The 27340-nt window shown below is 44.1% G+C and overlaps 1 protein-coding gene across 5 annotated transcripts in view; it reads left to right on the plus strand.

Moving 5' to 3' along the window:
* The window catches only part of REPS2 (RALBP1 associated Eps domain containing 2), a 303614-nt gene that overhangs the window by 20873 nt on the left and 255401 nt on the right, over window positions 1–27340 (plus strand). The window lies entirely within an intron of this gene.

The following is a 27340-nucleotide window of genomic DNA, read 5'->3' on the forward strand; positions in this document are numbered from 1 at the left end:
TTTCGGATCAATTTGTGAAGCACCTGGGGGTTTAAAGTGCTCACTATGCTTCTAGATAAGTTCCTTGGGGGGTCTAGTTTCCAAAATGGGGTCACTTGTGGGGGAGCTCCAATGTTTAGGCACACAGGGGCTCTCCAAACGTGACATGGTGTGGGCTAAAGATTGGAGCCAATTTTTCATTCAAAAAGTCAAATGGCGCTCCTTCCCTTCCGAGCCCTGCCGTGCGCCCAAACAGTGGTTTACCCCCACATATGAGGTATCAGCGTACTCAGGACAAATTGGACAACAACGTCCGTGGTCCAGTTTCTCCTTTTACCGCTGGGAAAATAAAAAAATTGTTGCTAAAAGATCATTTTTGTGACTAAAAAGTTAAATGTTCATTTTTTACTTCCATGTTGCTTCTGCTGCTGTGAAACACCTGAAGGGTTAATAAACTTCTTGAATGTGGTTTTGAGCACCTTGAGGGGTGCAGTTTTTAGAATGGTGTCACTTTTGGGTATTTTCAGCCATATAGAACCCTCAAAATGACTTCAAATGTGAGGTGGTCCCTAAAAAAAATGGTTTTGTAAATTTTGTTGTAAAAATAAGAAATCACTGGTCAAATTTTAACCCTTATAACTTCCTAGCAAAAAAAAAAAATGTTTCCAAAATTGTGCTGATGTAAAGTAGACATGTGGGAAACGTTATTTATTAACTATTTTGTGTCACATAACTCTCTGGTTTAACAGAATAAAAATTCAAAATGTGAAAATTGCGAAATTTTCAAATTTTTTGCCAAATTTCCGTTTTTTTCACAAATAAACTCAGAAATTATCGACCTAAATTTACCACTAACATGAAGCCCAATATGTCACGAAAAAACAATCTCAGAATCGCTAGGATCCGTTGAAGCGTTCCTGAGTTATTACCTCATAAAGGGACACTGGTCAGAATTTCAAAAAACGGCAAGGTCATTAAGGCCAAAATAGGCTGGGTCATGAAGGGGTTAACATGCACCTCATTTAACACAGTGGCTCATGCAAAATGATAAATACAGCATGTTACTCTTTTCTACTTTTACTTTTTAAGCCAAATATTGGAGCGTACCTTGAGTAAATTTGGTATATATTATAAACACCTTAACTAAAAAAGTGGGAAGTGTTTTGTACAAATAAAGGACTTTTCTATGTGTGTCTTTTGCTTTAAACGTACGGGGTTAGTTATAGACGCCTCTCCATTACTAACCCCTTGTCTCGATGTTAGCTGACATCAACCCCAAAACCATTATACCGCTTCCCAACGCACCAGAGTAAGCAGAAAGAGTCAAGGCTAAGCGCCAGAATTAGCATATCTAATGGATTCACTGTCTCTGGGTGGCTGAGGGCTGGTATTATTAGTCTGAGAGTGGGCCAACATCCATGGCCCCTCCCTAGCCTATTAATATCAGCCCACAGCTGTCTACTTAATCTTTGCTGGTTATTAAAAAATTGGGGGAACCCCAAGCCATTTTTTTATCCCTGCTTTTTAATAACCAGTAAAGGCTAAGTAGGCGGCTGTGAGCTGATATTGATAGCCTAGGAAGCTCCATGTTTATTGCCCCCTTCCCAGACTATTAAGACCAGCTCTCAGATGTCTGCTTTCCCTCAGCTGGTTAATAAAAATAAAGGAGATCCAATGCTTTTTTTTCTTTTATTTATTTGCTAAATACAAGTACTAAACAAAATTACACATGCAAAGCACTGATTATATATCTCATTGACATATTTCTATATGTCTATAAATCTATCTATTTTAACATGGCCGCCGGATGGGTCCTTCAGGGCAGATATGTATCATTGCGGTTGGTAGCTTTGGTGGTGTGAGCTCAGAGAGGATGCTCCAGCACTTATAGTGCTGAGAGAGTTATTAGGCCTTTCCAGGGCTGGGTTTTACCAGCAGTCAAAAGAGATGGGTGGGAATGACTGCTCACATATCCTCAACCCAGAGGTGTCATTTGGCAGATAAAATGGAGACTGAGTGTCTCATTCAGTGTCTGTCACTGGAGGTGTGAAGGCCACCAGTGTGTTTGCTAAAGACTGGAAATTATTTTCTCATTTTCTAGTACATGACATGGTAAAACTAATGGTGTTGTTCAAAAGTACAACTCGTCCCACAGAAATTAAGCCCTCTCATATCCATATTGATGGAAAAATAAAAAAGTTAAGGCTCTGGGAAGGAGGAGAGCGAAAAATGAAAACGCAAAACCGAAAAAAAGCTCTGGGGGTTAAGGGGTTAAAATACGAAATGTTGGCCTACTGAAATGTATGTTCAGTAAATGCACTCAATACTTGGTCGGGGCTCCTTTTGTATCAATTACTGCATCAATGCAGCATGGCATGGAGGCGATCAGCCTGTGTCACTGCTGAGGTGTTATGGAAGCCCAGGTTGCCTTGATAGCATCCTTCAGCTCATCTGCATTGTTGGGTCTGGTGTCTCTCATCTTCCTCTTGACAATACCCCATAGATTCTCTATGGGGTTAAGGTCAGGCGAGTTTGCTTGCCAATCAAGCACAGTGAAATTGTTGTTTTTAAACCAGGTTTTGTGCTTTTGGCAGTGTGGACAGGTGCCAAGTCCTGCTGGAGAATGAAATTTCCATCTCCAAAAAGCTTGTTGGCAGAGGGAAGCATGAAGTGCTCTAAAATTTCCTGTTAGATGGCTGCGGTTACTTTGGTCTTGATGAAACACAGTGGACCGACACCAGCAGATGACATGGCTCCCCAAACCATCACTGATTGTGGAAACTTTACAGTAGACCTCAAGCAGCTTGGACTGTGTGCCTCTCCACTCTTCCTCCAGACTCTGGGACCTTGATTTCTAAATGAAATGCAAAATTTACTTTCATCTGCAAACCACACCTTGGACTTCTGAGCAACAGTCCAGTTCTTTTTCTCCTTGGCCCAGGTAAGAAGCTTCTGGCGTTGTCTATTGGTCATGAGTGGTTTGACAAAATGAATGCGACACTTGTAGCCCATGTCCTAGATACATCTTTGTGTCGCCCATGTCCTGGATACGTTGTCCATGTCCTGGATACGTCTGTGTGTGGTGGTTCTTGAAGCAATGACTCCAGCAGCAGTCCACTCCTTGTGAATCTCCCCCATATTTTTGAATGGCCTTTTCTTAACAATCCATTCAAGGCAGCGGTTGTCCCAGTTGCTTGTACACCTTTTGCTGCCACACTTTTTCCTTACACTCAACATTCCATTAATATGCTTGGATACAGCACTCTGTGAAAAGCAAGCTTCTTTAGCAATGACCTTTTGTGTCTTACCCTCCTTGTGGAGTGTGTCAATGACTGCCTTCTGGACATCTCCCAAGTCAGCAGTCTCCCCATGATTGTGGAGCCTACTGATACAGACTTAGGCTGCCATCACACTAGCAGTATTTGGTCAGTAGTTCACATCAGTATTTGTAAGCCAAAACCAGGAGTGGGTGATAAATGCAGAAGTGGTGCATATGTTTCTATTATACTTTTCCTCTGTTTGTTCCACTCCTGCTTTTGGCTTACAAATACTGATGTAAAATACTGACCAAATACTGCTAGTGTGACGACAGCCTAAGGGACCTTTTTAAACGCTTAGAAAGCTTTTGCAGGTGTTTTTTGTTAATTATTCTATTTAATGAGATAATGACTTTTGGGTTTTCATTGGCTGTAAACCATAATCATCAACATTAACAGAAATAAACACTTGAAATAGATCACTCTGTTTGTAATGATGCTATATAATATATGATTTTCACTTTTTGTATTGAAGAACTGAAATAAATTAACTTTTTGATGATATTCTAATTTAGTGAGAAGCACTTGTATATCTGTATGTATTGTATTATATATATTGTTTTTATATTAGTTAGAAAACCATCTTGAAATGACATAGAGAATTAGGGTACGTGTCCACGGTCAGTAAACGCTGCTTGTTTGACGCTGCGCAGAGCTGCAGCGTCAAACACGCAGCGTCCAGATGTTCCAGCATAGTGGAGGGGATTTTTTGAAATCCCGTGTCCACTATGCGTGGAAACACGCATGCGTCGGCCCTGCGACTCCGGACATGCTGCGCGTCTTTTCAGATCGCAGCATGTCCGTGTTACCTGCGGCGACGCTGCGTCGCCGCAAGGAATATCACAGGGCGCTATGCGAGGGTGCAATGATCCCGGATGTGTACAGTTAACACATCCGGCATCATCGCGTCCCAGAAAGGGGACGGGGCTTAGCGCCGAGCGGCTTCGCCGCTACGGCGATACCACCGGCCATCCTGAACGTGGACACATACCCTTACTGTATGTAAAAGCTGAGGTTAAAAACAAATTGCATTCGCATGTCATACAGATGCTAGGTGAGGAAAATAGTATACACTTGCATAGACTCACATGGCATGTGGATGCTAGGTGAGAAAAAAAATGTATGACACTCGCCTGACACTCTCCAACTTTTCTGGCTGATAATCTCAGCTACTTTATATACACAGATGTGAGCGAACCGTAAGCCTATGGAGTGGCTGAACCATGACCCTCAGGCTTTCATTGTAAGACCTCATTTCCAATAGCATGTAAAAAATCGCTCTGATATTGATCCAGAAAAGAAGGACGTGTGCCATGCGAGTGTCATGCGAGTACAATGCTATTTTTCTCACAAAGCACCTGTATGACATCCGTATGCAATGCTTTTTTTTCTTTTTTTTTGTATTATTCTACAATCATTTGCAGGACTGTTTACAGTGTTCTATACTACATAATAGTAATGTATCCAGAAGAATTGGACAGCATACGAATGGTCCATGTGCTGTTTGTTTTCTTTTCTCGCACCCATTGACTTGCATGCTGTGATTTTTATCCTCTGTACGATTTCAGCTGAGGAAAAAGATGCAGATGAGCACTGACTTATTGAATAATATTGGTGCATGTGCAATGTGAATTTTTTATCTCATTCAGTTACCGAGTTTATACACAAGTGGGAACGAGGCCTAACAGACTTCCGGCTCACGCATAGAGCTAGGCGGCTAGTCGCAATTGCTGTGACGTCACTGAGAACAGCAGGAGATCGGCGCTGGACACCGGAGAGAGCGGCGGTAGTGCAACACCTGCTAGGACCGTGGGGTACTCGGAGCCGGGTCAGACGGTTCTTAAAGGGGTGGTCACGGCAGCAGTGAGCTGGTCCATGGCCCAGGGTGCGCAATTAAAAGGGATGAGGGAATGTTTTCTAGGCGATTGTTCGTGACGCCACCTGTGGTATTCGGCTATAGATGGCCGACACTGTTTAAAGGGACCACTGGGGCCGATGGTGATGCAGCTAGGATGGTCCTGCTCCCCACAGGTGGAGCAGGGCCCCAGGGATACCAGTCTATGAGGGGTTGTGGACGTTGGGGTGCAGGAATGATTGGAGGACACAGGGACTGTAGTTTCTTTACCTTTAATTGTAGGTGCAGTCCAGAGAACTGGTACAGGTGGTATTGGAGATCTAGGCAGCCTGGAAGCAGGTCAGAATCCCCCTAGCCAGGTGGGGTTGGAAGCCTCCCTAGTGCACTGTTTAGGTTCTTTAGGTTCTTGATGCCTTAAGCTGTCTTCAAGTCCCTCTCTCAGTCTGTCCTTTTAGTGGAACCCTACCCTCATGGCAGGCAGCTTGAGCCTGTTCCAGGTGTCACTTCCTCGTGGTGACTCCGGGCTCTAGTTTGCTGCTGTGTCTTCGGGTAGCTGTGGCCAGGAGACCTGCAATCTCCTGTTCTCTGGATTCAGTTGCTGGGCATGCAGTTCCCACACATCCACGGACTCCAGTGTCCGGTCTGTTGTGCTCAATCCTGGGGTGAGCTCAGTCGCAGCTCCTATCCCCAGCTTCTCCTCACTTGCTTCCTCTTCCACAGACTAGCTCTGACTGACTGACTAACCCCGCCTCCAGACCCGAACTTATCAGGGAAGTTCCCCTGAAACTGGGTTTAGAGCTCCCCCTTCTGGTCTGGAGTCAGGAATGTGTTGCATGCTAGAGTTACTTGTTAAAGGGATCCCTTCTTGCTTCCAGGCATGGCATCACCCCCTGTGAGGGAGGCATTGCCACTGTGGCATCTGGACTCCTGGGGTGCCACATTCCCCACAGAGAAATTCAGTACTCCCGGACTGAGGGAACATAAAACAAACAAACATTATTAACAAATGAACAGTTATGGCTATTACAAGATTTCAAAAATGAAAAATTACAAAAACCTCAAAAACGGTAACAATTGACAATTAAGTTCCTGAGGGCAACACTGGTCCATTTGCTTTACCCTAAGGACTTTTGAGTTTCCTCGGTGGGCACTGCCCTAACCCACCTTTGCTTCATTTCCAGGCGTGGCTACGGGACTCCAGACCTGACTTTACCTGGCTCTTCGGCCACGCCGATGGTTTATGTTTACGCCATGTCGGGGAAATATACACAATGAAGGTCCTGACCACACATAGTCCTGTGGCCCAATTGTCCTTCAACAGGTAAAATAGAGTGGTTCAAAAGTTCTTACAGAGTCTCTGTAGGTTCATACGCTTAGTGGTTGCAGTTATATACATTTCAACTTATTTACATCATTATTCATTAACATTTTAGTCCCTATATCGGGCTGGGATCTGACCTTTGGTACTACGGGTGGATATACGCAGTACAGGTACCTCTGATGACCTAGTCTGGTCTGATGTGTCTGCTGTTGCTGTTGTGGATCCACTAGTGTCTGTGCTACTAGTAGGCCTGCATTGTAATGGAAAACTGGGCAACCATCTGCGACTTCTTAGACTCACCATGGGTCTGACAGATACACCGTTAGCAGGAGGTAGATTTTCTTGCTTCGCTGCTGGTGTGGCATCTGCTGCTTGAGCCGATGGATCTAGAGTCTCTGCTGCTTCAGGTGCAGTAGGTTGGGAAAAGATCAAGACAGGTACTATGATGGCTTGGTTTACCTGTGTCCATGACTGGGGAAAGTCTCCAAGAATGGTATGGTTTTTCTATTCCTGTTCTATGGGTTAAGGGGAATCTTGATCTTTTTCTTTGTTTTTCAATTGGTCAGGGCATAATTTCACATGATCCCTTGATACTGCTGCTGAGGATTCTCCTTCATCTTTACTGATGAGGCACACCTTGGTGTTATCAAACTTTGAAGGCATGACGGTGTATGGTTCAGCCTCCCACTGATCATCTAGTTTGTGCTCTCGTCTCTTCCTTTTGAGTACTTGTTCTCCAGGTGACAAGGGAACTACATGCTGATTATAGTTTCTCTCCTGCCTCTGTCTTGCCTGGGACAAACTTTTCTCCACACATTCTTGCACTTTGCGGTATTGCTGCTGCCGCTCTGTATCCCAGTCTGCATCTGGTGATGTGATTTCAGGTGTTAGGACTCCCATGACCAAGTCAATAGGTAACTTGCCAGGCCTCGCTCTCATTAGATAGGCGCGTGTACAGTTGGTGGAGTTCACCGGGATATGGTTGTATAGATCTACTAAGTCTGGCAACTTTTCTGGCCACTGGTTTCTCTCTTCCAGGGGCAAGATCTTCTACAAGTCAATTACCACTTGGTTCATCTTCTCGCACATGCCATTTGTCTGTGGATGGTACGACAATCTCCTGATCTTCTTACAGCCGTACAGATTACAGAACTCCTGGAACACTTCTGCTTCAAAGGCTGGTCCTTAGCCAGTGAGCACTTGTTCAGGGTAACCATGCGGTCGAAAAAATGTTCTTGGAACGCTTTGGCTGCCATCTTTGCTGTTTGGTCTTTAACAGGCACGACTACCTGGAACCTTGAGTAATGGCTTACTATAGTGAGGGTTCAGACATAGCCTGAACGGCTTGGGATCAGCTTCACGTGGTCCAAGGCTACCAGTTCAAGCGGCTGTTTGGTGATTATTGGCTGTAATGGGGCTTGCTGGCTGTTGCGGTCTTTCCTGCACAGGTTGCAGGGGCTACATTCTCGGCACCACTTCTCAATGACTGTCCTCATGCCAATCCAGTAGAATCTTTCACAAAGAAGGACCTCCAACCTCTTCTACTCGAAGTTTCTATTGTGATATGCCTCTAAGATCATTGGCTCATCCCGCTTCAGGACTACCACCTGCCAGATCAGTTCATGAGTGCGTGGGTTGATGTTCCCTCGACACAGCTTACCCTCATAGATGAACAGCTTACCCTTCTCCTTCCACAACTGCTGCGCTTCCTGTGGACCATCTGGATCAGGGTGTGAGTCAACTTGTCGCAGTAGATGCTTTACTAGGCAGACTGCTGGATCACTATCTTGCATTTCTGCCATCTCGTGGTGGGCCAATGGGTTTAACATGGCCTCTTGCACAATGCAGCGCTTGTTCCTCACCTCCTGGGAGCGTTGGGCCGCAACTGGGTGGTGGAAGGCTGATAACTCGATTTCTTCGTATGCCTCCAGATCTTCTCTCTCGTCTGGTAAATTGGGCCTTCTGGACAGCGCAACAGCATTAGCGTTCTTATGTCTTGCTTGGTACTTGATGGTAAATTCGTAGTTTGACAGCCGGGCCATCCATCGCTGTTCCAGTGCACCCAGCTTTGCGGTTTCAAGGTGGGTTAGCAGATTATTGTCCGTATAGATAGTAAACTTCGCCGAAGCCAGGTAGTGCTTTAAGTATTCCGTTACTGCCCAGACTATGGCGAAAAACTCCAGTTTAAAGAAACTGTAGTTGTTGGGGTTCCTTTCAGTGGGGCAAAGCTTCCTGCTAGCGTAGTCAATCACTCTCTCTGCCTTTCTGCACTTGTGACAGCATGGCTCCTAATCCCACGTTGCTGGCATCTGTGTATAGTAAAAATGGTTGGTCATAGTCAGGATAGGCCATAACTTCAACTCCTGTGAGAGCCAGCTTCATCCAAGTGAAGGATTCTTCTAGCCTGTCATTCCACTTGAACGGAGGACTCTTGTTCTTAGCCTTCTTGGATTGGCCCACTAGTAAGTCTTGCAGAGGTGCGGCTATCTTGGTGAAGCCCCCATGAATCTCCGGTAATAGCCTACCAACCGGAGGAACTGCCATACTTCATGAATGTTGTTGGGTTTTGGGCAATCCCTGATACGTGACTTTGTCAGCGTCTGGTGCCACACCTTCGGCGCTTACCACGTGACCTAGGTACTGCACCTTGGGCTTTAGCAGTTGGCAATTGGATGGCTTCACTTTCAGGCCAAAGTTGGACAGGGCTTCGAACACCTCGGCCAGGTGCTTCAAGTGGTCTTCATAGGTGCGCTGAAGTACAGTACAGACCAAAGGTTTGGACACACCTTATCATTTAAAGATTTTTCTGTACTTTCATGACCATGAAAATTGTAAATTCACACTGAAGGCATCAAAACTATGAATTAACACATGTGGAATTATATACTTAACAAAAAAGTGTGAAACAACTGAAAATTTGTCTTATATTCTACAGTAGGTTGTTTAAAGTATCCACCTTTTGCTTTGATGACTGCTTTGCACACTCTTGGCATTCTCTTGATGAGCTTCAAGAGGTAGTCACCGGAAATGGTTTTCACTTCACAGGTGTGCCCTGTCAGGTTTAATAAGTGGGATTTCTTGCCTTATAAATGGGGTTGGGACCATCAGTTATGTGGAGCAGAAGTCTGGTGGATACACAGCTGATAGTCCTACCGAATAGACAGTTAGAATTTGTATTGTGGCAAGAAAAAAACAGCTAAGTAAAGAAAAACGAGTGGCCATCATTACTTTAAGAAATGAAGGTCAGTCAGTCCAAAAAATTGGGCAAACTTTGAAAGTGTCCCCAAGTACAGTTGCAAAAACTATCAAGCGCTACAAAGAAACTGGCTCACATGAGGACCACCCCAGAAAAGGAAGACCAAGAGTCACCTCTGCTTCTGAGGATAAGTTTATCCGAGTCACCAGCCTCAGAAATCGCAGGTTAACAGCAGCTCAGATTAGAAACCAGGCCAATGCCACACAGAGTTCTAGCAGCAGACACATCTCTACAACAACTGTTAAGAGGAGACTTTGTGCAGCAGGCCTTCATGGTAAAATAGCTGCTAGGAAACCACTACTAAGGACAGGCAACAAGCAGAAGAGACTTGTTTGGGCTAAAGAATACAAGGAATGGACATTAGACCAGTGGAAATCTGTGCTTTGGTCTGATGAGTCCAAATTTGAGATCTTTGGTTCCAACCACCGTGTCTTTGTGTGACGCAGAAAAGGTGAACGGATGAACTCTACATGCCTGGTTCCCAACGTGAAGCATGGAGGAGGAGGCGGCGTTATGGTGTAGGGGTGCTTTGCTGGTGACACTGTTGGGGATTTATTCAAAATTGAAGACATACTGAACCAGCATGGCAATGACAGCATCTTGCAGCGGCATGCTATTCCATCCGGTTTGCGTTTAGTTGGACCATCATTTATTTTTCAACAAGACAATGACCCCAAACACACCTCCAGGCTGTGTAAGGGCTATTTGGCCAAGAACGGGAGTGATGGGGTGCTACGCCAGGATACATGGCCTCCACAGTCACCAGACCTAAACCCAATCGAGATGGTTTGGGGTGAGCTGGACCGCAGAGTGAAGGCAAAAGGGCCAACAAGTGATAAGCATCTCTGGGAACTCCTTCAAGATTGTTGGAAGACCATTTCCGGTGACTACCTCTTGAAGCTCATCAAGAGAATGCCAAGAGTGTGCAAAGCAGTCATCAAAGCAAAAGGTGGCTTGTCATGATCTCTGCAGGCAGAGATCATAGCAAGCCTATAGAGGGACAAGCTCTCGGAAGATGGAACTATACTGACCATGAACTAAGCCTGCCGCGCAACTAGAAATAGCCAGGTAGCATTTCCTATTTATTGCTAGATGCCCAGCTCTGGCCTAAGACCTAAATAGCTAGCAGAGGGAAATATAAGACCTGGCTCACCTCTAGAGAAATATTCCAAAGAAGACAGTAGCTCCCCACATATAATGACGGTGAGTTCAGATGAAACAACAAACGCAGCAGGAAAATAGTCTTAGCAAATTTGAGGTCCGCTTACTAGATAGCAGAAGACAGATAGTATACTTTCATGGTCAGCAGAAAAACACTAACAAAACACCATCCAGAGATTACCTTAAACTCTGGCATTAACTCATAACACCAGAGTAGCAATCCCTGATCAACGAGAGCTTTCCAGACACAGTAACAAAACTTCAGCTGTGAACTGGAACAAATAGGCAAAACGAAACATGGACAAAAGTCCAACTTATCTAGTAGTTGTCAGAAGCAGGAACAAGCACTGAGAGGCATCAGATAACATTGTTGACCGGCAAGAAACCACCAGAGAAATGAGCTTAAATAGCGACACCCACTACTGATGGAAACAGGTGAAACAGGAAAGAGGATGACAAGTCCAATTCCACAAGCGGCCACCGGGGGAGCCCAGAATCCAAATTCACAACAGTACCCCCCCCTCAAGGAGGGGGCACCGAACCCTCACCAGATCCACCAGGGCGACCAGGATGAGCCCTATGGAAGGCACGAACAAGATCAGAAGCATGAACATCAGATGCATTGACCCAAGAATTATCCTCCTGGCCGTAACCCTTCCAATTGACCAGATACTGGAGTCTCCGTCTGGAAACACGAGAGTCCAAAATTTTCTCCACAACGTACTCCAACTCACCCTCAACCAACACCGGAGCAGGAGGCTCAACTGAAGGTACAACAGGTACCTCATACCTGCGTAATAACGACCGATGAAAAACGTTATGAATGGAAAAGGACGCAGGGAGGTCCAAACGGAAAGAAACAGGATTAAGAATCTCCAATATTCTATAAGGGCCGATGAACCGAGGTTTAAACTTAGGAGAAGAGACCCTCATAGGGACAAAACGAGAAGACAACCACACCAAATCTCCAACACAAAGCCGAGAACCAACACGACGATGACGGTTGGCAAAACGCTGAGTCTTCTCCTGGGACAACTTCAAATTGTCCATAACCTGCCCCCAGATGTGATGCAATCTCTCCACCACCGCATCCACTCCAGGACAATCCGAGGATTCCACCTGACCGGAGGAAAATCGAGGGTGAAACCCCGAATTACAGAAAAACGGGGACACCAAGGTGGAAGAGCTGGCCCGATTATTGAGGGCGAACTCTGCCAATGGCAAAAAAGCAACCCAATCATCCTGGTCAGCAGAGACAAAACACCTCAGATATGTCTCCAGGGTCTGATTAGTCCGCTCGGTCTGGCCATTAGTCTGAGGGTGAAAAGCAGATGAAAAAGACAAATCTATGCCCATCCTAGCACAGAATGCCCGCCAAAATCTAGACACAAATTGGGTACCTCTGTCAGAAACAATATTCTCAGGAATACCGTGCAATCGGACAACATTCTGAAAAAACAGAGGAACCAACTCAGAAGAAGAAGGCAACTTGGGCAGAGAAACCAAATGGACCATTTTAGAGAAACGGTCACAGACCACCCAGATGACAGACATCTTCTGGGAAACAGGCAGATCTGAAATAAAATCCATCGAGATGTGTGTCCAAGGCCTCTTAGGAATAGGCAAGGGCAACAGCAGTCCGCTAGCCCGAGAACTACAAGACTTGGCCCGAGCACAAATGTCACATGACTGCACAAAGACTCGCACATCTCGTGACAGGGAAGGCCACCAGAAGGATCTTGCCACCAAATCCCTGGTACCAAAAATTCCGGGATGACCTGCCAATGCAGAAGAATGTACCTCAGAGATGACTCTACTGGTCCAATCATCCGGAACAAACAGTCTATCAGGCGGACAACGATCCGGTCTATCCGCCTGAAACTCTTGCAAGGACCGCCGCAGATCAGGAGAAACGGCCGACAAAATTACTCCCTCCCTAAGGATACCTGTGGGTTCAGCATTACCAGGAGAGTCCGGGTCAAAACTCCTAGAAAGGGCATCTGCCTTAACATTCTTAGAACCCGGTAGGTATGACACCACAAAATTAAAGCGAGAAAAAAATAAAGACCAGCGCGCCTGTCTAGGATTCAGGCGCCTGGCAGTCTCAAGATAAATCAAATTTTTGTGGTCAGTCAATACCACCACCCGATGCTTAGCCCCCTCTAGCCAATGGCGCCACTCCTCAAACGCCCACTTCATGGCCAAAAGCTCCCTATTCCCAACATCATAATTCCGCTCTGCGGGCGAAAATTTGCGAGAAAAGAAGGCACAAGGCCTAATGACGGAGCAGTCGGAACCTTTCTGCGACAACACTGCCCCAGCTCCGATCTCCGAAGCGTCAACCTCAACCTGAAAAGGCAGATTCACATCAGGCTGACGTAACACAGGGGCAGAGGCAAAACGGTGCTTAAGCTCCTGAAAGGCCTCTACAGCATGAGGGGACCAATTAGCAACATCAGCGCCATGTCTGGTCAAATCAGTCAGTGGTTTAACGACATCCGAAAAACCAGCAATAAATCGGCGGTAAAAGTTGGCAAAGCCCAAAAATCTCTGAAGACCCTTAAGAGAGGAGGGCTGAGTCCAGTCACAAATAGCTTGCACCTTGACGGGATCCATCTCAATGGAAGAGGGAGAAAAAATATACCCCAAAAAGGAAATTTTCTGGACCCCAAAAACGCACTTAGACCCCTTCACACATAAAGAATTAGACCGCAGAACCTGAAAAACTCTCCTGACCTGCTGGACATGAGAGTCCCAGTCATCAGAAAAAATCAGAATATCATCCAGATATATTATCATAAATTTATCCAGAAAATCGCGGAAAATATCATGCATAAAAGACTGGAAAACTGAAGGGGCATTAGAAAGACCAAAAGGCATGACCAAATACTCAAAGTGGCCCTCGGGCGTATTAAATGCGGTCTTCCACTCATCCCCCTGCCTGATCCGCACCAAATTATACGCCCCACGAAGATCAATTTTAGAGAACCACTTAGCACCCTCTATACGAGCAAACAAATCAGTAAGCAATGGCAATGGGTATTGGTACTTAACAGTGATCTTATTCAGAAGCCGATAATCAATACATGGTCTCAAAGAGCCGTCCTTTTTTGAGACAAAGAAAAACCCAGCTCCCAAGGGAGAAGAAGATGGACGAATATGTCCCTTTTCCAAAGACTCCTTTATATATTCCCGCATAGCAGCATGTTCCGGCACAGACAGATTAAACAAACGACCCTTTGGATATTTGCAACCCGGTATCAAATCTATGGCACAATCGCACTCACGGTGCGGAGGTAACGACCCAAGCTTGGGTTCGTCAAAGACGTCTTGATAATCTGAGAGGAACTCAGGGACTTCAGAGGGAATGGACGACGAAATAGAAACCAAAGGTAAGTCCCCATGAATACCCTTACATCCCCAGCTCAACACAGACATTGCTCTCCAGTCCAAGACTGGATTGTGAGACTGCAACCATGGCAATCCCAGCACCAAATCGTCATGTAAATTATACAGCACCAGGAAACGAATAATCTCCTGGTGATCCGGATTGATACGCATGGTTACTTGTGTCCAGTATTGTGGTTTATTATTAGCCAATGGGGTGGAGTCAATCCCCTTCAGAGGAATAAGAGTCTCCAAAGGCTCTAAATCAAAACCACAACGATTGGCAAAGGACCAATCCATAAGACTCAGAGCGGCGCCAGAGTCAACATAGGCGTCCGTGGCAATGGATGACAAAGAGCAAATCAGGGTTACAGACAAAATAAACTTAGACTGAATGGTGCCAATGGAAACAGACTTATCAAGCTTCTTTGTACGCCTAGAGCATGCTGATATAACATGAGTAGAATCCCCACAATAGAAGCACAATCCATTCTTCCGTCTAAAATTCTGTCGCTCGCTCCTGGACAGAATTCTATCACACTGCATACTTTCTGGCGTCTTTTCCATAGACACCGCCAGATGGTGCACCGGTTTGCGCTCCCGCAGACGCCTATCAATCTGAATAGCCATTGTCATGGACTCATTCAGACCTGCAGGCACAGGGAACCCCACCATAACATCCTTAACGGCATCAGAGAGACCTTCTCTGAAAGTTGCCGCCAAGGCGCACTCATTCCACTGAGTAAGCACAGACCATTTACGGAATTTTTGGCAGTAAACCTCAGCTTCGTCTTGCCCCTGAGATAGTGCCATCAAAGTTTTTTCTGCCTGAAGTTCCAAATGAGGTTCCTCATAAAGCAAGCCCAAGGCCAGAAAAAACGCATCCACATCGCGCAACGCAGGATCCCCTGCTGGCAATGAGAAGGCCCAATCTTGAGGGTCACCCCTGAGCAAGGAAATCACAATCCTAACCTGCTGAGCAGGGTCTCCAGCTGAACGAGACTTCAGGGACAAATAAAGCTTACAATTATTTCGGAAATTCTGGAAGCTAGCTCTATTCCCTGTGAAGAACTCCGGCAAAGGAATTCTCGGCTCAGATACTGGAGCATGTACCACAAAATCTTGTAAATTTTGTACTTTCGTGATGAGATTATTCAAACCCGCAGTTACACTCTGAAGATCCATTATTGTCAGGTGCACACAGAGCCATACAGAGATTAGGAGGAGAGAGAGAAAAAAGACTGCAGCAAGGCAAACTGGAGGAAAAAAAAAAAAAAAAAAAAAAAAAAAAAAAAAAAAAACAATTCCAGCAGACTTCTTATAACTCTCCTTTCTCAACCTGGGTCTTTAACACTTTATTGGTCCGGTCAAACTGTCATGATCTCTGCAGGCAGAGATCATAGCAAGCCTATAGAGGGACAAGCTCTCGGAAGATGGAACTATACTGACCATGAACTAAGCCTGCCGCGCAACTAGAAATAGCCAGGTAGCATTTCCTATTTATTGCTAGATGCCCAGCTCTGGCCTAAGACCTAAATAGCTAGCAGAGGGAAATATAAGACCTGGCTCACCTCTAGAGAAATATTCCAAAGAAGACAGTAGCTCCCCACATATAATGACGGTGAGTTCAGATGAAACAACAAACGCAGCAGGAAAATAGTCTTAGCAAATTTGAGGTCCGCTTACTAGATAGCAGAAGACAGATAGTATACTTTCATGGTCAGCAGAAAAACACTAACAAAACACCATCCAGAGATTACCTTAAACTCTGGCATTAACTCATAACACCAGAGTAGCAATCCCTGATCAACGAGAGCTTTCCAGACACAGTAACAAAACTTCAGCTGTGAACTGGAACAAATAGGCAAAACGAAACATGGACAAAAGTCCAACTTATCTAGTAGTTGTCAGAAGCAGGAACAAGCACTGAGAGGCATCAGATAACATTGTTGACCGGCAAGAAACCACCAGAGAAATGAGCTTAAATAGCGACACCCACTACTGATGGAAACAGGTGAAACAGGAAAGAGGATGACAAGTCCAATTCCACAAGCGGCCACCGGGGGAGCCCAGAATCCAAATTCACAACAGTGGCTACTTTGAAAAACCTAGAATATAAGACATATTTTCAGTTGTTTCACACTTTTTGTTAAGTATATAATTCCACATGTGTTAATTCATAGTTTTGATGCCTTCAGTGTGAATTTACAATTTTCATAGTCATGAAAATACAGAAACATCTTTCAATGAGAAGGTGTGTCCAAACTTTTGATCTGTACTGTATGTATATATATACTGTATATGTGTGCAGTGAACTATGTATAGGTTTATTGTGTGACTAGTGATAATGTAACATCTGTCCTGAAGGCTGGTCTCCCTCAGGTGTTAATGTGTATTTTCCTGAGACAGCAGACTTCTGTCTCCAAATCTCACCAGGGGGGTCGTGCTGTGATCCAAGAAGAAAGGGAACATTTGACACCTCTTAGCTCTTTGGAAAAGAGATGTCACTTACAGTCTGACACTATCTGTGGGAAGCTTTACAGGAAGAATCTCAGAGAAATAATATATTCATTGGGGGCGCGGCCGTGGTCCAATCAAAAACAAGCAATTAGAATATCAACTTGAGGGGCTGGTCTAGAAATCTGACCTCCAGGTTGACTCTCTAAATTTGGCTTGTATACATGCAAAAATTGTTCACATGTGAGGGCAGCCGAAGCTGATGTGTTCCACCAACTCCATATACAACCCCCCTCAGGGAGCAGAAGCAGACTACAAGTTAGCTATTTCTGTAAGTTTTCTCCTATTTATTTTGTACTGTTTTGCATAGTTGTATGTCTTTTTATTATCATATTTTTATACCTTTTTCTTACTGTAAGCACTGAAACTTTTTTGTATTAAAGCATAAAACTTTAACAAGTTGAACATTGAATGTTCTAAAAGAATCCATAGCTTTAAACTGTATGATCCGTATGAGTGGTAGACAGTATTAGTACTATTTCCGGGACTCGTTGCCCGTGTATTCGATGAATGGTGGCAGCGTGTATAAGCGGGTGTGTGGCCTGGGTCGGTGTGTGATTTATGCTCCCATTACAGCATAGGACAGAGGTTGAATGCTGGACTGAGAGTGGGGAGATAGATTAACCTTTGCAGGCACAACCCCAAGTCACGTGCTGAGAGCGGGTACGTGACGAATTAGTGAAACCACGGAGTGGGATCCGTGACAATAGGTTTTGGAGAAGACGATGATGTCATCCAAGTACAACAGAACGATTTCAAAGTTCTAGTGTCCAAGGCAACACTCCATCATCCTCTGGAATGTCCCTGGTGCGTTGCAAAGCCCGACTGGCATGTAGTTGAACTTGAGATCTAAGGTGGAGAAATAGTTAGCGGATCTCAGTACAGCTAGTGACTCCTCAATTCTAGGTAATGGGTAGGCATCCTTGTGTGTAATGCTGTTAATTCGCCTGTAGTCAACACACAGTCCCAGGGGCTACAACTGTCTCTGATCACCCCAGCCTCCTTTATCTCCCTTAACATATCCTTAGTATAAAAAAAATTGGGATATAAGGGTAGATTCTTCTCTGAGCCGTTTGAAAAATTAGAAGTCCAGATGGGTAATCCAATGAAAAGTGGCTTTATTCAATGCGTTTCGGAGCACCAGGTCTCCTTCATCAGGATCCCACACAGAATGTACATAGATACATGTTTGGCAGTTCTTAGATACATCCAAAATTCAAAAAACCGTGCAAGCATTGTCACATGACATGTCAAATGTAAAATTGTGACAATGTTGGCGCCGTTTTTTGAATTTTGGTTGTATTTAAGAACTGCCAAACACGTATCTATGTACATTCTGTGTGGAATCCTGATGAAGGAGCCCTGGTGCTCCGAAATGCGTTGAATAAAGCCACTTTTTCATTGGATTACCCATCTGGACTTCTAATTTTTCAAGCGGCGCAGAGAAGAATCTACCCATATATCCCATTTTTTTTTAGTTTGCTTGGTCATGAGGAGACCGGTGGATCTGCAGCAGCTTACATTTCTTTGAGCCTGTGTAAGGGCTGGATCTGGTGAGTAAATTTGAATAGAATATATCTCCTTATACCCAGATAAGACCCTATTGCGCTTACATTTTCTTCCAGTCGTTTACTGCACCATATCCTTGGCACATTGATAGTGAGCTGGGGGTACAGGCCGTTACCTTTCTTTAATGGGTGGATGATTTCCAGTGGGGATATGGTGTTGAACCCCTTTTACCTGCCCAAAGTCTACTGGGTGTTTACTGAATTCTCGCTCATGTTCCAGGACTACTTGGTAAGCCCCATGCTTTTGGTGCACAGGAGTAGAGTCAATGCCTACGTGCAATTTCTGACACCAATCCTCCAGTTGTTCTACAGAGACATTGTCCTCTGCCTGGTCAAACGGGACCAAGGGTTCTGCTGTTTGTATTGCATTGGTACTGACAGTGAAAAACTTTGCAAGGGTGGCATTTCGGGGTAAATGGACCTCTTTTTTCCCCACAATTCAGGATGCGTATTGGTACTCTCCCCTTGCGGATATCGACTACCCCCTGGCTGTCAGGACAATGGGCCTACTATCAGAGTACACTGGTTCTATCAGGACCTGATAATCTTGGCCCCTGAGGCCTATTGCTGCCCAACACCAAATGAACATTTTACTCCTTGGGGGTACAGCAATGGGGAATGGATCACTCACTCTAACACTTCCGACTTCTCCACCAGACAGCTCTACCTGTTGTCTCTGCATCAGTGCTTTGATTTCCTTTTGCAGGACCCACTGCTCACTGGAACAAGCAGGCTACCTGTTGCAACACAACAATAACCTTGCCAAGACTGTTTTCTATCACATTAGTACCTAAGGTCATTGGGTTACATTCTCGTCAATCAATGTCTACAATTATCAGACCTTGGGCTTTCATTTCTACTCGCCCCACATTGATGGTCACCTCCTTATACCCCACTTGTGGCAAAGGCTGACTATTGCTAGTGACTACTGTCAGATCATTTTCTGGGCCACGGGCAATATCAGAGTCAGCCCAGTACCGTTTGTAAAGAATATATGGCAGAGTCGCCACCTGAGAGCCGTAATCCAGTAAAGTGTTCATCGGGATGCTGTCAATCACAACTGGTAGGATCGGTCGTCCTCCGACCTACTTGATCGCCAGCTTTGTGGGCCTGGTCATCCTACTCCTGGGGGTTACCCCTCTGCCCCAGAGGTTGCCCGTTTAAATTGCGGAATCTTGCGATGTGTCCCACCTTGCTGCAGCGGCGACAAATGGGTCGTCCATCCTGGTCGTAGCAGTCGTTGTCTCTCCCTCTGGTCAGTGGGATCCTCTTCTGCCGTCGCCACGGGACTTCATCTGGACTGGAAGTCAGCTGGATCTTCTCTTTTGGGGACACTTGCATGGACTGCACAGTTTTGGCTAGTGCATCCGGACTCCTGGGGTGCCACAGTAGGTGAGTATATTAATACACTCATACTACATGACATATTATTATCATTTATTTATATAGCATCATTGATTCCATGGTGCTGTACATGAAAAACATGTATATACATCATTTAAACAAGAAAAATATTAGTGAGAGTGCTTCTTTAATTACTGGTAAGTAAAGCGCAATTGTGAGTAGTTGTAAAACTCAAGAAGTGTAATTCACAAAGAAAGATTTACAGTGGTGATAGTGAGACATGCAAGAACCTGTCTAAATATACTGCAAGCGCTGTGATCATTAATCTAGTATTGTGCATATGTTTCTGTTCTCATGGAAGGTAGCTCAAAACATAGATCAGAACAAAGGTCTGTAGACCATTACTGGAGAATTTCTGGTGTTTGGCATGGTATTCACATTTTCTTCATAAAATTATTACATTTGAATCCCCAAGTATAGAAATGTATGTTTTTGGATCATTTCTGAAAAACATATACATTACATTAGATATGCAAAGGGCCTCATTTATCTGAAAGAAAAACTGGTTTTGTTGCCCATAACAACCAAGCAGAGCCCATATTTATTTTTGTAACCACTTAACGAGCATTAAAAAGGCGGTCATCAAGGGGGCTTATTCTTCATCACCATTTTAAAACGGTGGTGAGAAATAAATGAATAGTTCCCTCTCCGTGGCAAAAATCCTGTGAGTGACAGTTGTTCCCCTGCAGCATTGACTCTGGCCGATTTTGGAACTGATTGTGGCATTTAAGTGGTTAAAAGGGGGTTAAAACACCCCCTTTAACTTTATCGGCCCTCATAATTGCAATCATGGGTGCCAATAGTTGTCATCGCACCCTGAGATCATCTGATGACAACAGGGTACGGTGGCCTGTTAGGTCCTGCTATAAGCAGGGTCTAATAGGCTGAGTCAGGGAAGCAGTGATAGGTTTCAGGCATTGCAGTACACGAGTACTGCAATGCACAATACCAATAATCAAAGTAACAATTATTTATGTCTCACAGTGGGACTAAGGCTACTTTCACACTAGCGTCGTACGACGCACGATGAATTGCGTCGTTGCGACGTACCGACACAAGCAGTGAAAGCGCCGCACAACGGGGCAGCGGATGCTGTTTTTCAACGCATCCGCTGCCCCATTGTGATGTGCGGGGAGGCAGGGGCGGAGTTCCGGCCGCGCATGCGCGGTCGGAAAAGACGGTCACAACACACCAAAAAACGTTACATGCAACGTTTTTTGGTGGCGACGGACCGATGCAACACGACGCAACCATCGCACGACGGTTGCGACGTGTGGCAATGCATCTCACTGCGTCGCTAATGCAAGTCTATGGAGAAAAAACGCATCCTGCAAGCACTTTCGCAGGATGCGTTTTTTTACAAAACGACGCATAGCGACGTGCAGTGCACGACACTAGTGTGAAAGTAGCCTAAGTGAAAAAGTAAAAAAAACATGGAAAATACACACAAAAATCTGTTTTGCCACTAAAAATGAAGCCTTTATGTTCAAGCAAAAATAAACAAAAAAAGTACACACAATTGGTATCACCCTGTCCAGAATGACCCAAACTATAAAACCGTCATGTTATTTATTCCATACAGTGTACACTGTAAAAAAGAAATAGTAAAAAACACGTAAAAAATGCAGCCTTTTCATCATGCTGACACAAAAATTTAATAAAAATATATCAAAAAGATATACATTAAAAATATGGTATAAATGAAAATGCCATATTGTCCCGCCAAAACCAATCCCTAATTTGGCTCATTCGGCAAAAAAATACAAAAGTTATAGCTCTCAGAATATGGTGATGCAAAAACAAATTCATTTTTGCAAAATACCGTTTTTAGTCTGTAAAAGTAGCAAAGCATAAAAAACATAAATCTGGTATCCCTGTAATCGTACCGACCTAAGGAACAAATTGGTCTTATCACTTTTACTACAAAAAAAATTTATAAAGTTAATAACTAAATTGCTGGATTTTATTCATTTTCCATCTCAAAAATCTGAATGAAAAGCGATCAAAAAATATTATGTACCCCAAAATGATGCTAAACAAATCTTCATTTTACCTTGCAAAAAGTAAGTTCTCAGTTCTGTTCTCCAAAAAATAAGACAGTTGCAGCTCTCTGAATATGGCAGCGAAAAAAGTATTTTTTTAATACAAAGCATTTTTATTGTGACAGTAGCAAAAACATAAAAAAACTATATAAATCTGGTATCGCTGTAATCGCACCGACCCGAAGAATAAATCCGTCTTATTATTTATACCGCACGGTGAACCACACAGACATAAAAATAAGACCTATTCTTGTACTGTGCTCCGGGCCAAGAAAAAAAAAATCCTCCTCAAAGATGGTGCTGCCAGTGCCTGCACATTGGCGATCGCCTTTAGCTGCTACTGCACAGGCACTGGCGGAGGATTTTCATTCTCTAGCAAGATGGCGCCACCGGAGACTGCGCAGTAGCAGCTATCTGATCACTAATAGCTGCTGCTGCTCAGGCGCGGCGGGTGCCATTTTCAATTTTTTTTTTTGTAATATCAGGATAGCATCAAACATATTAATTATATACACAGTACATATGCGATTATGCTGCAGCGTAGGTGCCACGGCCATCATCTGCCTGCAGAAAAGGTTTTGTTTTTTTTTCCAATATATAATATTCACTATGTAAATTAGGGGGCAGGCGACTGAGGGATCAGTGACCCGTCAGCAGTCTTCATTATGAATACGTAAAACAGAGCACCACATGCAGACTCCCCACAGGCCGCCCCGGAGCACGAGCATATCATTAACTCAAAACTGAAAATAAACATTAAACAACAACTGCAAGACAATTTTCATCAACTAAGGTATCATTTTGATCACTATAGCGCCGCTGACCTGACAATGCCTGTAGGTTACTGTGCACAATCCTGCTGATAGCTTCCCTTTAACCCCTTCCCGACATTTGACGTACTATCCCGTCGAGGTGGGGTGGGCCCGTATGACCGCCGACGGGATAGTACGTCATCACCGATCAGCGGCGCTCACGGGGGGAGCGCGGCCGATCGCGGCCGGGTGTCAGCTGCATATCGCAGCTGACATCCGGCACTATGTGCCAGGAGCGGTCACGGACCGCCCCCGGCACATTAACCCCCGGCATACCGCGATCAAACATGATCGCGGTGTAACGGCGGTATAGGGAAGCATCGCGCAGGGAGGGGGCTCCCTGCGGGCTTCCCTGAGACCCCCGGAGCAACGCGATGTGATCGCGTTGCTCTGAGGGTCTCCTACCTCCCTCCTCGCCGCAGGTCCCGGATCCAAGATGGCCGCGGCATCCGGGTCCTGCAGGGAGGGAGGTGGCTTACCGAGTGTCTGCTCAGAGCAGACACTTGGTAAGCTTGCAGCCCTGCACAGCAGATCGCAGATCTGGCAGAGTGCTGTGCACACTGCCAGATCAATGATCTGTGATGTTCCCCCCTGGGACAAAGTAAAAAAGTAAAAAAAAATTCCCCACATGTGTGTAAAAAAAAAAAAAAAAAAATATCCTAAATAAAGAAAAAAAATATATATATTATTCCCATAAATACATTTCTTTAGCTAAATAAAATAAAAAAAACAATAAAAGTACACATATTTAGTATCGCCGCGTCCGTAATGACCCAACCTATAAAACTGCCCCACTAGTTAACCCCTTCAGTAAACACCGTAAGAAAAAAAAAAAAACGAGGCAAAAAACAACGCTTTATTATCATACCGCCAAACAAAAAGTGGAATAACACGCGATCAAAAAGACTGATATAAATAACCATGGTACCGCTGAAAACGTCATCTTGTCCCGCAAAAAACGAGCCGCCATACAGCATCATCAGCAAAAAAATAAAAAAGTTATAGTCCTGAGAATAAAGCAATACCAAAATAATTATTTTTTCTATAAAATAGTTTTTATCGTATAAAAGCGCCAAAACATAAAAAAAATGATATAAATGAGATATCGCTGTAATCGTACTGACCCGACGAATAAAACTGCTTTATCAATTTTACCAAACGCGGAACGGTATAAACGCCTCCCCCAAAAGAAATTCATGAATAGCTGGTTTTTGATCACTCTGCCTCACAAAAATCGGAATAAAAAGCGATCAAAAAATGTCACGTGTCCGAAAATGTTACCAGTAAAAACGTCAACTCGTCCCGCAAAAAACAAGATCTCACATGACTCTGTGGACTCAAATATGGAAAAATTACAGCTCTCAAAATGTGGTAACGCAAAAAATATTTTTTGCAATGAAAAGCGTCTTTCAGTGTGTGACAGCTGCCAATCATAAAAATCCGCTAAATAACCCGCTATAAAAGTAAATCAAACCCCCCTTCATCACCCCCTTAGTTAGGGAAAAATAAAAAAATTAAAAAATGTATTTATTTCCATTTTCCCATTAGGGTTAGGGTTAGGGCTAGAGTTAGGACTAGAGTTAGGGCTAGGGTTAGGGTTAGGGCTAGGGTTAGGGCTAGGGTTAGGGTTAGGGTTGGGGCTAGGGTTAGGGCTAGGGTTAGGGCTAGGGTTGGGGCTAGGGTTAGGGCTATGGTTAGGGTTGGGGCTAGGGTTGGGGCTAGGGCTAGGGTTAGGGCTAGGGTTAGGGCTAGGGTTAGGGCTAGTGTTACGGCTAGTGTTAGGGCTAGTGATAGGGCTAGGGTTATTGCTAGGGTTAGGGTTAGGGTTAGGGCTAGGGTTGGGGCTAGGGTTGGGGCTACAGTTAGGGTTGGGGCTAAAGATAGGGTTAGGGTTTGGATTACATTTACGGTTGGGAATAGGGTTGGGTGTGTCTGGGTTAGAGGAGTGGTTAGGGTTACTGTTGGGATTAGGGTAAGGGGTGTGTTTGGATTAGGGTTTCAGTTATAATTGGGGGGTTTCCACTGTTTAGGCACATCAGGGGCTCTCCAAACGGGACATGGCATCCGATCTGAATTCCAGCCAATTCTGCGTTGAAAAAGGAAAACAGTGCTCCTTCCCTTCAGAGCTCTCCCGTGTGCCCAAACGGGTTTACCCCAACATATGGGGTATCAGCGTACTCAGGACAAATTGGACATCATCTTTTGGGGTCCAATTTATCCTGCTACCCTTGGGAAAATACAAAACTGGGGGCCAAAAAATAAGTTTTGTGGGAAAAAAAAGATTTTTTATTTTCACGGCTCTGCGTTGTAAACTGTAGTGAAACACTTGGGGGTTCAAAGTTCTCACAACACATCTAGATAAGTTCCTTGGGGGGTCTAGTTTCCAATATGGGGTCACTTGTGGGGGGTTTGTACTGTTTGGGTACATCAGGGGCTCTGCAAATGCAACGTGACGCCTGCAGACCAATCCATTTAAGTCTGCATTCCAAATGGCGCTCCTTCCCTTCCGAGCTCTGTCATGCGCCTAAACAGTGATTCCCCCCCACATATGGGGTATCAGCGTACTCAGGTCAAATTGAACAACAACTTTTGGGGTCCAATTTATCCTGATACCCTTGTGAAAATACAAAACTGGGGGCTAAAAAATCATTTTTGTGAAAAAAAAAAGAAATTTTATTTTCACGGCTCTGCGTTATAAACTGTAGTGAAACACTTGGGGGTTCAAAGCTATCAAAACACATCTAGATAAGTTCCTTAGGGGGTCTACTTTCCAAAATGGTGTCACTTGTGGGGGTTTTTAATGTTTAGGCACATCAGGGGCTCTCCAAACGCAACATGGCATCCCATCTTAATTCCAGTCAATTTTGCATTGAAAAGTAAAATAGCGCTCCTTCCCTTCCGAGCTCTGCTATGCACCCAAACAGTGGTTTACCCCCACATATGGGGTATCGTCGTACTCAGGACAAATTGCACAACAACTTTTGTGGTCTAATTTCTTCTCTTACCCTTGGGGAAATAAAAAAATGGGGGCGAAAAGATCATTTTTGTGAAAAAATATGATTTTTTATTTTTACGGCTCTGCATTATAAACTTCTGTGAAGCACTTGTTGGGTCAAAGTGCTCAACACACATCTAGATAAGTTCCATAAGGGGTCTACTTTCCAAAATGGTGTCACTTGTGGGGGGTTTCAATGTTTAGGCACATCAGGGTCTCTCCAAACGCAACATGGCGTCCCATCTCAATTCCAGTCAATTTTGCATTGAAAAGTCAAATGGCGCTCCTTCCCTTCCGAGCTCTGCCCTGCACCCAAACAATGGTTTACACCCACATATGGGGTATCAGCGTACTCAGGACAAATTGCACAACAATTTTTGGGGGCCAATTTCTTCTCTTACCCTTGGGAAAATAAAAAATTGGGGGCGAAAAGATCATTTTTGTGAAAAAATATGATTTTTTATTTTTACGGCTCTGCATTATAAACTTCTGTGAAGCACTTGTTGGGTCAAAGTGCTCACCACACATCTAGATAAGATCCTTAGGGGGTCTACTTTCCAAAATGGTGTCACTTGTGGGGGTTTCAATGTTTAGGCACATCAGGGGCTCTCCAAATGCAACATGGCGTCCCATCTCAATTCCAGTCAATTTTGCATTGAAAAGTCAAATGGCGCTCCTTCCCTTCCGAGCTCTGCCCTGCGCCCAAACAATGGTTTACACCCACATATGGGGTATCAGTGTACTCAGGACAAATTGCACAACAATTTTTGGGGGCCAATTTCTTCTCTTACCCTTGGGAAAATAAAAAATTGGGGGCGAAAAATCATTTTTGTGAAAAAATATGATTTTTTATTTTTACGCTCTGCATTATAAACTTCTGTGAAGCACTTGAACCACATTTGGGGTATCAGCGTACTCAGGACAAATTGTACAACAAATTTTGGGGTCTATTTTCTCCTGTTACCCTTGGTAAAATAAAACAAATTGGAGCTGAAATAAATTTTGTGTGAAAAAAAGTTAAATGTTTATTTTTATTTAAACATTCCAAAAATTCCTGTGAAACACCTGAAGGGTTAATAAACTTCTTGAAAGTGGTTTTGAGTACCTTGAGGGGTGCAGTTTTTAGAATGGTGTCACACTTGGGTATTTTCTATCATATAGACCCCTCAAAATGACTTCAAATGAGATGTGGTCCCTAAAGAAAAATGGTGTTGTAAAAATGAGAAATTGCTGGTCAACTTTTAACCCTTATAACTCCATCACAAAAAAAAATTTTGGTTCCAAAATTGTGCTGATGTAAAGTAGACATGTGGGAAATGTTACTTATTAAGTATTTTGCGTGACATATGTCTGTGATTTAAGGGCATAAAAATTCAAAGTTGGAAAATTGCGAAATTTTCAAAATTTTCGCCAAATATTCGTTTTTTTCACAAATAAATGCAAGTTATATCGAAGAAATTTTACCACTATCATGAAGTACAATATGTCTCGAGAAAACAATGTCAGAATCACCAAGATCCGTTGAAGCGTTCCAGAGTTATAACCTCATAAAGGGACAGTGGTCAGAATTGTAAAAATTGGCCCGGTCATTAACGTGCAAACCACCCTTGGGGGTGAAGGGGTTAAGGATATAAAAATTGAAAGTTCGAAAATTGCGAATATCAAATAAATTGCGAATTAATGCAAAACACATCGACTGAAATGTATCACTAACATAAAGTACAAT

Source organism: Ranitomeya variabilis, chromosome 3 (genome assembly GCF_051348905.1).
Source record: "Ranitomeya variabilis isolate aRanVar5 chromosome 3, aRanVar5.hap1, whole genome shotgun sequence".
Lineage (NCBI taxonomy): Eukaryota > Metazoa > Chordata > Amphibia > Anura > Dendrobatidae > Ranitomeya > Ranitomeya variabilis.